Source organism: Erythranthe guttata, chromosome 13 (genome assembly GCF_056151865.1).
Source record: "Erythranthe guttata isolate IM_541 chromosome 13, IM_541, whole genome shotgun sequence".
Taxonomy (NCBI): Eukaryota; Viridiplantae; Streptophyta; class Magnoliopsida; order Lamiales; family Phrymaceae; genus Erythranthe; species Erythranthe guttata.
The window spans coordinates 10,130,795-10,143,926 of record NC_142545.1 but is presented as its reverse complement, the minus strand read 5'-3'; the positions used below and the strand labels follow the sequence as shown (position 1 = coordinate 10,143,926).

At 35.7% G+C, this 13,132-nt stretch overlaps 1 long non-coding RNA gene across 1 annotated transcript; it reads left to right on the top strand.

Moving 5' to 3' along the window:
• The first annotated feature begins 1,024 nt into the window (after positions 1-1,024).
• Positions 1,025-2,242, top strand: LOC148765850 (uncharacterized). The gene is made up of 3 exons (XR_016029211.1): positions 1,025-1,245; positions 1,698-1,784; positions 1,983-2,242. It is a non-coding gene; the product is annotated as an uncharacterized LOC148765850 (long non-coding RNA).
• The last annotated feature ends 10,890 nt before the right edge of the window (positions 2,243-13,132 follow it).

Genomic DNA, 13,132 nt, shown 5'->3' with positions numbered 1-13,132 from the left:
CCGTTGCGAAGTTTCATTTGCATGGGGGCAAAAATTATGATAAGCCATACGAAAATATCTTCATAGCAAAGACAAAGGTTTCATTGTTGTCCTACATGAATGAAGCTTGGAATAAGGATGAGGTATACAGAAGCCGTAAGTTCAATATCGTTGAGACAAAGGAAAACACCAGCGATGTGTACGACGATGCTTGTGTGATCTGTGCAGATGGAGGGGATTTGATGTGTTGTGAGGACTGCAATTCCACTTACCATCAAGTGTGCATGGATATGGAGGTAAAAGTTATATACTCTTGGTATATATATATATATATATATATATATATATATATATATATATATATATATATATATATATATATATATATATATATATATATATATATATATATATATATATATATATATATTTTCTTTTTTTTTTCTTTTACCAAATGTTGTTTTCCATTTAATTTCTTTGAGTCGATGAAAAATTGCGAGAAAGTTTTGGGTTTTTCTTATGGAATTGTCTTATATAAATTTTCAGGATGTTCCTGAAGGGACTTGGTACTGCCCATACTGTGTGTGCAAATTTTGTGCAAAACCAGCTGATAAAAATGATTACCTACTCAAGTGCCCTGTGAGAAAAGATGTAAGTACATATTTATTTTTGTCTATCAATATATACAACATATATTTCTATTTATATCAAATGTTTTTTCAAGTAAAATGTTACAATGTTTTTAATAAGAGGTTGAAAACTAAAGCAAAAGAATAAACTATCTAAGAAAAAAACTCAAAAAGTTTTTTTTTTCTTTTTTTTTTTCTAGATCACTGGGAATGTCATCAAATGAAAGAGCAAAGAAATATCAATCTTAATAGTATCCCAATTGCTCCATTTTGTGAAAGAAACTGCAAAGAGGTATGTATATATTAAATTTTGGAGTTGTTTCTTAATTAAAAAAGAAAAAAATGTAGATTAAATATTTTGATATGGATTTAAATATTATAAATTTGTTATGAAGGTATGTGACAAGTTGAGAAAAAATATAGTTGGAAAAAGAAATGAAGTGGATGGAGGTTATTCATGGACTCTACTTCACCATCAAATAGATGATAATGAGGGTGGTGATCAAGACAAGTACTCCACAACAATTTGTCACTCCAAACTTGCAGTTGCAAAAGAATTAATGGAACAATGTTTTCAAACAATTCAAGATAGGTACACTGGAATTAAAATTATTCCAAGTGTTATCTATAATTGTGGGTGAGTTATTAAAAAAAATCATTTTTTTTCTACAAAATTTATTGTATTTATTTGATTGCAATAATGTGAATTACTTTTATAAGTATAAAAATAATATTATATATATATATATATATATATATATATATATATATATATATATATATATATATATATATATATATATATATATATATATATATATATATTGCACATTCATATTGATGGTATTGCAAACGAGATGCACAATCTATAAAATAACATCATAAATGTGCATTTTGTGTGTAGTGATATATCACACAAGATGTACGATAGTAACACATTTTCATATTCTTATTTAATTTGATTTTTTTTGTTTTTATAAATTTTCTTTGATTTTTCAAGTTTCTCTAAATGCACTAATTGGTGGATGATATTAATTGTGAAAATATAAATTTTGATCTCTTAATATTTCCTAACAATCTTGTTTGCAGATCAAATTTCGGCCGTCTTAGTTTTCAAGGATTCTACACTGCCGTTCTTGAAAAGGATGAGGAGATCATTTCCGCGGCATCCCTCAGGTACTAATATTACTGTGAATTTACGTGCAACCAACTGGAATATATATTTCTTACAATTTGTACATTTACTCGCTCTCTTCGAATTTTTAACTAGCATTTTTTTTCTAACATTTATTAGGATATTATTAATTAGTAATATGTTTATTTAATATTGCGAACAAGAACTCTTACTATTTATTTTTTTCTGTTTTTTATAAGGATTCATGGGACAAAACTTGCTGAGATGCCTTTCATAGCAACAAGTGAAGCATATCGTTGCAAAGGGATGTGCAGAAAGTTGATGATAGCTATTGAAGAGGTAAAACATACGGCGTTTCTAAATTATGTCGAATTCCGATTTTTTTTTTTTTTGAAATTTTACTTTTTATATAGATTCTCAATCCATTTATAATTATATTTACATATATTTATGATATTGTAAATGTTGTTTGAATGCAGGCCCTTTGCTATCTTAGTGTTGAAAATCTGATAATTCCATCTGTAGTTGAGAGGATTCAAAGTTGGATTAATGGATATGGATTCAGCAGATTAAATCTATCTTTGAAAAAAGAAATCATGGCCTATAACACATTAATGTTCCATGATTCAGTCAGATTGCAAAAGATTTTACCATCTTCTTCCAATTTTAACCCTCATGGTGAATCTCTCTCTCTCTCTCTCTCTCTCTCTCTCTCTCTCTCTCTCTCTCTCTCTCTCTCTCTCTCTCTCTCTCTCATCTTTTTTTTTTGTCCTTTTCAGGTCCAGGTAGTGTAGCTAGGGAGATGGAGAACCATCAAAATGGACTAAATTATAAATCTAAACTACCCATACAATTGGATTTGAATATTCAATCATCTATGTAGCATACTTGTTCAATTTATGTTTTCTTAGTCGATTAATTGAATGTAAATGATTAGAATGTGTACAATCAAGCAAATTTGTGCTTAGTAATTAACCAATATAACATATACTTATCTCATTAGTATATAGTGGTGTAAATGAGTTGAGCCAGCTCATAAGCTCGATGAGCTGGTTAGACAAAAGTTCGAGCTTGAGCCCATCATTAGTTACTCATGAGCTTGGATAAAAGTTCGAGCTTGAGCCCATCATTAGTTACTCATGAGCTCAAGAGTCGACTCGAGTTTATAAAAGGCATTTTCTTGCACTCAATATACTACAAACATATATAATTCTTCAAATATAGATTATATTGCAGGTGTCATAAACAATAGATAAAGCCAAAACAAAAGATGCCAAATATTTCTTATTAAACAATGTTAGGACATTGTAATGTGAGCTTATTGCAAATACCACCCCTATGTAATCTCTAATTGCCAATTACCCTCCTATGGAAAAAAAACTCACTAACTCCCCCCTCTGTTAACGTTTTCGAAGCACACTGCACCCTTTTTTATTTTACGCTTTGACTAATGACGAATAGACAAAAATGCCCTAAGGAGTTTTTTAGAAATTAGTAAAGTATAATACACCAAATTTTAGAATCACTTTAATTTTGTAAATATTATGTATTTATTTAATTATTAACAATAAAAAAAATATAAACAAGAATTAAATATATATTGTAATATTAAATTCTTATATGCATTTTTTATAGTGGTTTTATATATTTTGTAATTGTTTATGTTACATTTTATAATAAATAATAATAATCATTAAAAAAAAAAAAAAGAAAAAAAAACTGTTTTCTTCCCTTTCCATCCACCCACCCGCCCACCGGCTCAACTTCTGTTCTGCAACACGGCTACACCACAACCACAATCATCTCCTTCGGATCACCGGCTCAACTTGTTGTCCTGCTACACCACCACCACAACCATCTCCTTCGGATCCACCACCACAACAACTGTGAAAATGGTAGCTATAAACACACAACAAAAAGAAATATATAAGCGCAGCGGCGGCGGCGGATCTATATTTCGGCGGCGGCGAGATATCGATCTCGATCTCGTCTCGGTCTCTCTCACACAGATCTCGTCACAAGTAACCTTTACCATTCTTCAACTATACACAACTATCTCTCTATCACTAAGAAATGGGTGGGGAACGAATTTGAAGGAATGGGTAGAAGGCGGTGTAGTGGGAATGAATCTGAAGGAGTGGGTGGAAGGAGGTGTAGTGGGAACGGATTTGAAGGAGGCGGGGGAAGGCGGTGGTGCGAGACGGCGCCGGTGCTGAACTTGGGCCGACGGAGAGGACGAAGATGTGAATTCTCTTTTATTTTTGCTTTTTTTTTTCCTGTTTCTTTTTTGTAATGGTTTATTATTATTATTTTATAATTTTGGAAATTACAATTTAGTCCTATAAATGTAGATTATTTATAATTAAATCAATATGGTTTTTTTCCTTTTTTATAAAGGGATATTTCTGTTATTTCACCCAGAAAATAGAATAAAAAATCGCACAATCCGCGAGTGAGAGACACGATTTGCCTCCAGGCGGTCGGATGCCTTGACTTTGTTAACATAGGGGGGAGTTAGTGAGTTTTTTTTTCATAGGGGGGTATTTGACAATTAGAGATTACACAGGGGTGGTATTTGCAATTACCTCTTGTAATGTCGCCAATCACAATGTTCGATGTCATTGATAAAATCCCTTAATAATTTCTATGAACTAATTAGTTAAAGTTAGGATAGCTCTATTTTCATTTAATAATACCAGTTTCAATAAGTGTAAGATCAAACTAAAATAAAACTAAAAAAAAATATAATTTATGAAGATGAAATGACAAATATGCACATTAGTTAAATTTATATTTTGTTTATTCATGCAAGATCAAATAATACAATAATTATTTTGCAAAACAAAAAAAAAAGTAAGAAACAACACAAATGCCTATATATCTTCGCCTTGCTTTCATTTCTTCATGTGAATCTCTCTCTCTCTCTCTCTCTCTCTCTCTCTCTCTCTCTCTCTCTCTCTCTCTCTCTCTCTCTCTCTCTCTCTCTCTCTCTCTCTCTCTCTCTCTCTCCTTTGTTTTTTGTTTGGGCTCACAAATCAGTTCTGCCCCTAAGCTCGGGGAAGCCAATGGGAGTGGCAGCGGACGAGAAGGCGTCGACGGAGTTGGGCGGCAGCGAATCTTAAGGTGGCGGTTGCGGTGGATCTGAAGGCGGCAACGGAGTGGATACTGGTGGCGCGGCGAATCTATAGTGGTGGTGGATCTGAAGGCGGCGATGGAGTGGGTTGCGGAGACGACATTATTTTTGGGAAGAGATGAGTCCAAGTATATGAATGGTGGTGGGTTATGGTGGGGGTGGTTATGGCAATAGCGACGGCGGTGGCTATGATGTTGGCAGCGGTGGCGAATCTAGGGTTTCATATTGAATGTATGGGAATGACTACGAGTTACCATAGATTACTGTGACTTTCTGTGCATGGGTGGCGTCCAAGGTTCGAATAGGGGCTAGGGTTTTCAAAGTATGTGACTAGGAATGACTATGGGTCACTACATATGAGTTTCTATGGGTTTCTACTTTCTATGAGTATCTATAGATACAGTTGGAATTAATATGCTATGAAAGTGTATTTGCCGAGGCGAGTTTACTTTGTCCTTAAGACGAAATTTCCCCGCAACGGTGCTAACGTCTTGAATGGAAATCGTCTCCTAAGATACAACGGCAAGGCTTGGAATAGGAGCACTCCAAATCACAAGTACGACGAACTGTACTTTGTGTAGAACTTTTCGAGAGAATCTGTGAAGGGTAGGCTTAATATGCAGTAGGCTGATTTTGGATTGAAGTGAGGAATTCTGGGAAAGACAGGGTCTATTTATAATGTTCGAAAAGTAGTGTCCTTTAGAGCAAAAAGATACATTTTGGCTGAATGGTTGCACCATTTCGAGTTGAGCCTATTGGGAATGGTTGCACCAATTCGAGTTGAGCCGAATGGTTTGCATTGGTTCGGCCGCACCAATTCAAACCAGTCAGGCCATTCGAGATGGGGTTCGAGTAAGAAGGGCCCAATGGTTTGACGGCCCATGACCTAATGTTTTTTGCCCAAAAAAAATAATGTAGCGATTTGGACTACATTATATTTTGGACTAGTAATTTTTCATTCACCACAAAATTGGTTTTATATTAATCTAATCCAAAAATTGATTTATATAATCAATTAGACCATACAATAACATTGATAAAAAATTGTTCATGACTCAATTTTTAACCAATTTTCCCAACAGATACTACAGTCGAAAACAATTATAAAAAAAAACTTTTTATAATTTTCAGTACTATGCAGATTAGGTTTTTATAATAGTGAACAAATACTAAAAATGAAAAAAAAAAGTGTTCTTCGTAAAAAAAATAAAAACTAAAAGTAACAAGAAGGTAGGTCTAAAATTGAAAAGATTAAATACAAAATAAAAAATGATAAATGTTGTTTTAAGATTACTTGGTGCAACTTTCCTTTTTTTTAAGCAAAGGGCAACTTTGGAATTAATTTTATGAAGGATGATGTGAAGCAAATGTTTAGTTGGACTTGTCATTTAGTTCTAATAAATTGTTACCAGTGACCTATATCTTAAAGCTCCAGGTGGAAATAGAAAAAAAAAAATGTTACATAAACAAAAAATGAATTCAATAGGTAAAAAAATGAATTACTCAAGTACATAAGAAGTTTTGTATGATTCCAGTCATTTGTGTGTCCTAAAATTCATACTTCAAAATATATTTCCAATATCTTTTACTGGATATTGTTATTTTAATTGTCATTTTGCTGCCTTGGAACATCAATTTTTGTGAAATGTCTTATTTCAATTTGTACAATTTACTTTATTTTTTTTCTTTCCTCTTTTTTTTGAGAGTTACTTAAACTTTATCAGACCCAATGTTATTTCTATTACCATAATTTATATGGTAAATGGATATCCGTAGATATCCGAATATTGGTGGTAATGGTTCTGATATTCGGATGAAGGATTTAAATGGTTTTAGTATGGTTCTGGTTTGAGCTATATTAAAGGGGATGGTTGTGGTATTACACTTTTTCGAGGGTACCCGCTCCGCTGCAATCTCTAGTCCTTCATATAAAAACGTGGTCACGGTCCTAACATACTTACGACCCATGAGGTCGTACAAGGGGCACGATCCCTATTCAAAAATCTGGAGAGACTGATCCACTCATCAAGTACATCATGCACAATGCTAAATGTAAACACATACAAGCAACGCGCTAAACCAATGGCAATGTCAAACAATATAAACCTCAAACGAAACAGTAGTGGCCATACCCATCTACTCCAAGTATGAAGACATATTGAAGAACCTAAAATTTCGCGCCGCCTACCCTGCCTCGGAGAGCGCACGTGCACCTCGATTTGTGCGCCCCCTCGATGCGCGTCCGCCTCCTAACACCCAAAAATATAAAAAAACAAAAAATAAACAAACCCGCGCGTGTTGGCCACGATATATATATATATATATATATATATATATATATATATATATATATATATATATATATATATATATATATATATATATATATATATATATATATATATATATATATATATATATATATATATATATATATATATATAATTTAATCATCGAAACTTCTCCAATTTTTATTCGATTTTAAAATATTAAGATTCAATATGTCCAAAACTATATTTAGACACCAATATTGCAAACACAAACACAAATATTTTAATATATATATATATATATATATATTAAAATATGATAAGAAAAATATTATTTGTTAAAATTAATTAGGAGTAACCCATGCATATTTTATTAAGTCAATTGCTTATATTATTTCAAAAATTTATTGTTTATACATGTATTAATAGTGAAGAATTAATGATAGATGTTATATTTATAATTAAATTTTATTGTAAATTATTTTTTTTGAACATAAAATATGCATCTACAGTTTTTTATGACATATTATTTATTTATGTAACTATTTTAATTATTTTACTTTGTGTATTTAGTTTTCATCAATTTATTTCAGCCAGTTTACACAAATGTAATGTTGCCCCAGCAGCTTGAAGTGTTTCTGACTTGAAATCGACCATTGTTCAACATCTACCATTGTCATGTCTCCATATACTTGACATTTATCAAACGGGTTAGCCTGTTGGGCCGGTCGTGAGTTCGACCTTGCAATTCCGATTCCAAACCGGCTCTGCGGACCAAAGGTCGTTTATACACTTGACATTTAATCAAGTGGGTTAGCTTGTTGGGCCGGTCGTGAGTTCGACTCAGCAGTTTCGATTCCAAAGTGGCTCGCCCAAAGGTCGTGTATACACATCTTTTGCAATGATGAAATTTTACCCTTTCAATAAATATAAAAAATTTCTTGTAGTACAGTTCAAAATAGTTAATAGGAATTCGACAAAAAAAATATGATTCTCATATTCAAACCAATGTTTTGAAAACCGGACCGGACCGGCCGGTCCGACCGGTTTAACCACGAACCGTCGCCATGGTTGGTCCGGTTAGCAGTGAAAACCCAAAATCGCCATAAAACCAGGTCAACTTCCAAAATCCGGGTTCGACCGGTAAGAACCGAAAAACCCAGAAACCGGTCCAAGAACCGGGTTTTAGCTATAAAAAAATTTCATGGCCGGATCTGCGTTGATGATGGGTGTGGGTGACTGGACCTTACCGGAAACGGCTGTGGGTGAAAGGATCTAATCGGATTTGGGGCATTGTGACTGAAGAAAAGAAAGGAGGAGGTGAAAATGAAAATAAAGAAAAATATGAAAAATAAAAGTGGATAAAAATCTCAGTATGTGTGTGGAAAATGAGAGAATGAAGAACAACATGAGGGAGAAGAAGGAAGGGAAGAAGCGGAGGGCATCAGTTTGGACATGGGCAAGAGACCTGCGTAAAGAGGAAAAAGCAGATGGAAGAAAGAAGAAAGAAGAAAGAGGAGAGGAGAGAGAAGTGAGAGAAAAATGTACTTTTAAATTATTTTTTTTATAAAAAAAGTGTCAGTGGGAAGGAAATATAAAAATAATATTATATTTACGGTATTTAATTGATAAAATAATCATATAAAAGAAAAAATTAAAAAACCCGGTTGGACCCCGGTGGAACCGGTCCAACTGTGACCCAGTAACTTGGCCGGGTCGATGTCCGGTCCGGTTTTTAAAACATTGATTCAAACTAATTCCAAACATGCACATTCCTAATTTATGGTGGAAGATTTATGTTTAACTTTTTTTCCTTGTTTGTTTTTCTATTTCACTTAAAATCCTAAGTTAGGATTCATAACTATTTTGGTAATTTCATACTCACTTAAAACACCAAAGATGTACTCAACGAATTAATGAACTGAGAGGAATGCGACAATCGACATCCATTAGGAAAGAATACCGCGAGCTTCAATGCCTACTGGAGAAGTTATTGGGGGATAATTGTTGGGAATCGGGCACGTGTACGCAGCGGAAAACAAAAATTGTATGCGAATTAAACGAGTTTAAATCACATAATCACATGCCCGACATATATTAAACAATTAATTTGCGTACATTTGCGCTTCCAGCGAAATTATAAACAACATACATGCATATTATTTAATCGACATTAAATCAACTAGCATGCTCGCATTAAATCAATTAACCATGCTCGCAGTAAACAACGAATTTCATGTAATCACATAACATACATAAATTCATAAAATATATTTACGATACGAACATACATCTTTAATCCAAATTAAAACGAATCGAATAACTACGGATTCTAAACTTTACCTCTTGAAGCGTGAAGTAGGCGCCCGAAACGAAGCTAAATTGCCATGGAAACCAATCCGTGCAATCAGGGGCAGCGGCGGCGGCGACGGCATGAGCAACGGCGGCGCGTGTGGTTCACGCGCTGTCTTCAGGCGGCACGTAGAGGCGCGTGCGTCGTTGGCTCGGGGGCTGCTCCTCAATTCTTCGATCATTCTCTTCTCGGATTTGACCTCGTATACTTCGATCAACTAAAACGTGGCACTAGACACGCAGTAGTTAGAATAATCGATCAACTAAAACGTGGCACTAGACACGCAGTAGTTAGAATAAACGGAAAGAATAAACAAAGAAAATAACTACCATGATTAATCGGCCAAGGGAAGCCGATTTCCGGCGAGTCGACGGCGGCGGCGGCGGCCGCGAGGAGAGATCGGCCGAGAGAGAGAGAGACGACGGCTAGGGTTTCGTGATTAGGGTTGTGTGTTCAAGAGTGTGTGCAAGACCTATAAATTAAGTATTTAGAGTGGCTTGCAAAAAAGCCCTAACGGGCTTAAGTTGGACCGGGCCCAACAGCTTAAATTCGTTAGTTCTTTTCGGAATCATTATAATGTCCTCGTCATTACGAGTGCCAGTTCTCAATTTCCAACTTTCTAAAAGTGGAAACCCTAATTCAGTGCACTTTCTAAATTTGGAAACTTCCCGATTTTGAAAGTCCACTAAGATGTTCGCCTATTCTTTTCTTTTACTTATTCTCATTCGTAATTCCAAATTACGAATGTTGGACCCAATCATATTGACTTCCAATCTTGCAAAGATAAAATATTTTTATCTGACCATTTATTCAAAGATCTCATGTGCACGAGCAGTGTGACCCTCGATGGTTCAGGTGTAAGCTAGCCGTGGGCCCACAACCCTTTGTGGTCAAACTCGTCCCTTAGAGTTACAATTAAGATGAAACTCGTTTCACCTTACTCACCCAACGGATCAAGATTGGCGTCTAGCAACTACGCGTCATGATTCCCTAGATACAAATGAAGTGCCTGCAAGAACCTTTTGATATAGTTAGCGTATAGTACGATCCCTTCGATTCATATGTCCCGATTCAACTAGAGGCATTGGTTCATCGAGACCTCCTTAGTAGTTCAATGACTGTGCGATCGTTCTAAGTGTTGTAATCGTTGCGTGCATGACTTAGAGAGTCGAATTCTCTAATGATCACTTATTCAGCTCTGGCCAGAGACTTAGAGATTACAAACTATGAGAACACACAGGACATCCAAGACTATTCTAGCGATCGAATCCCCGACTACAATGCACAGACCTCCCACTAGATTTCGGACTGCACAAACACTGGCCCTTGGGGCGGTCCTCGGTGGAACTTAGGGACAGGTCACGACACAGCTGGTCCTCTAGTGAAGTTACGGTGATGTCTAGGTCATAAGGACTAATGGTGTACAACTATACCATAGATATCTCTATTCGATAATTGAGAACCACTCAGAGATTTCTAGGGTGAGGGAGTTCAGTGAACTGGTCAACTCACGAGCACCCACTTATGCATGCCGATATCACAATACCGTTTACTGTTGAGATGCAGTACACATACACTAAGTGCTAGTCTCTTAATGGGAAAGGCCGATACCCTCATTGGTTGCGTAACCATTCGACTAGGAACCCGTTTAACAGAATACTAAAGTAAATATCTCACGATCCTAACGATCAATTACTAGTACTTGTAATAACTGTAAGGACTATATCTATGCTTGTGACAAAGGGACAAAGATATGAATGCCAATGTGTTTTATCATTAATACGAAAAAGGTTTGTTTATTACAATAATAAATATGAAAGACCACAGCCACAAGTTGTCTTGTTGGTCACCTACTCTAACAACAATGACATGTACTCGAGGCAAAGAAGTAAGGCTCAGAGACGGATATAGAAACGCCAATTTTTTTCATGCTCGAGCGACGAGTAGGAAGAAACATAACCAGGTGGATAAATTACGTGACGGGTTTGGCTATTGGCAGTGTTCTGAGGCCGGGATTGAGCGGGTTATTCAGGAATATTTTGACCATATCTTCAAATCTTTCAGGCCGTCTGAATAGGAGATTGATGAGATCCTAAATGACTTGGAGCCAAGAGTGACCAGCCAGGCGAACCAGAGACTTTATGCACCATTCACGGCATTCGAGGTAACTTTAACTCTTTCACAAATGTCTCATCTTAAGTCCCCTTGTCCGGATGGTCTACCGGTTTTCTTTTTTAACAAGTACTGGAAAAAATATTGGCTCTAATGTTACCTCATGTGGTTTGAATTTTGTGAATAATCGGATTCTTCCTTCTAGTCTTAACTTCACGTTTATTGTATTAATTCTAAAAAAATCGAAGCATGAGCGAATTAGTGAATCTAGACCTATTAGCCTCTGCAACGTAATCTACAAGATTGTGTCTAAATTGATAGCCAATAGAGTTAAACCGATTTTGAATACTATCATTTCACCTAGCCAATCGGCTTTCGTTCCAAGCTGCCTTATCATAGACAATATTATGGTTGCCTACGAAGTGAATCACTTTAACCGATCATGTCCCAGTAGAATGAATAATCACATGGCTATTAAGCTTGACATTAGCAAGGCATATGGTCGAGTTGAATGGACTTTTCTTCGGAAGACCCTTACACAACTTGGTTTCTTGCCTACATTTATTGATCTTATTGTGCTATGTGTATCGACTGGCTCCTATTCTTTTTTTTTTAATGGTTCACAATTTGGTTATGTCTCTCCTTAGTGGGGATTAAGGCTCCTTCGCGGGGATTAAGACAGGGTGACCCACTTTTGCCATATCTCTTTCTCTGTTGTGCAAAAGTGCTTATATTTATGTTACATGATGCAGGTGCAAAAGGGCGAACTCCATGGGGTCAAGGTGGTCCCTACGGCTCTAGTTATCACAAATTTGTGCTTTGCATATGATGCATTTATATTTTGCAAAGCGTCGGATGGGGATGCCGAGAGTTTGAAGAGAGTGTAACAATTTTCTGGAATTTTCGGACTTGAGATTAACCTAGAGAAGACGAACATGACATTCAGCCAGCAAACTTCACCGGACCAAAGACACCATATTCAACAGATTTTGGGTTTTTAGTTAGTGGATAGGCACGAACTGCAAAATTGAAAAAAAAAAACCAACTGCTATAAATAATTCATTAAATACAATTTGGGTGCACATTGAATAATTTATTAAATACAATTTCGACAAGTTCAGTACTCTGCATCACCGAACGGGGGCAAAAACCCCCACCGGAACTCTTGTTCAGTTCTCACGGAAGGGAACTCAAAAGTGAGCAACCACAAATAGATAAACAGTCTTAGTAAGAGGGGGAAGGGTTAAGGATTGACCCGGTTTAAGATATCACATTGTTCGAGGAACCCTAGATGCTGTCGGAGTAAAGCATCATCAGCAAGAGCGTGTAACGGTTATGGCCGTTAGCCATAAAACGGTGCCGTTTGGACGTAAAGGAAGAGACGCGTTTTCACTTACAAAGACGCATTTCATTATCACGAGTAAAGGGGAAAAGAGGCTGAATCATGAGCACCAATTATACGACGACACGTGGACTAGTTGTTATCTGCTAAATCTAGGTGTTAGTTAGCCTAAGTATTCT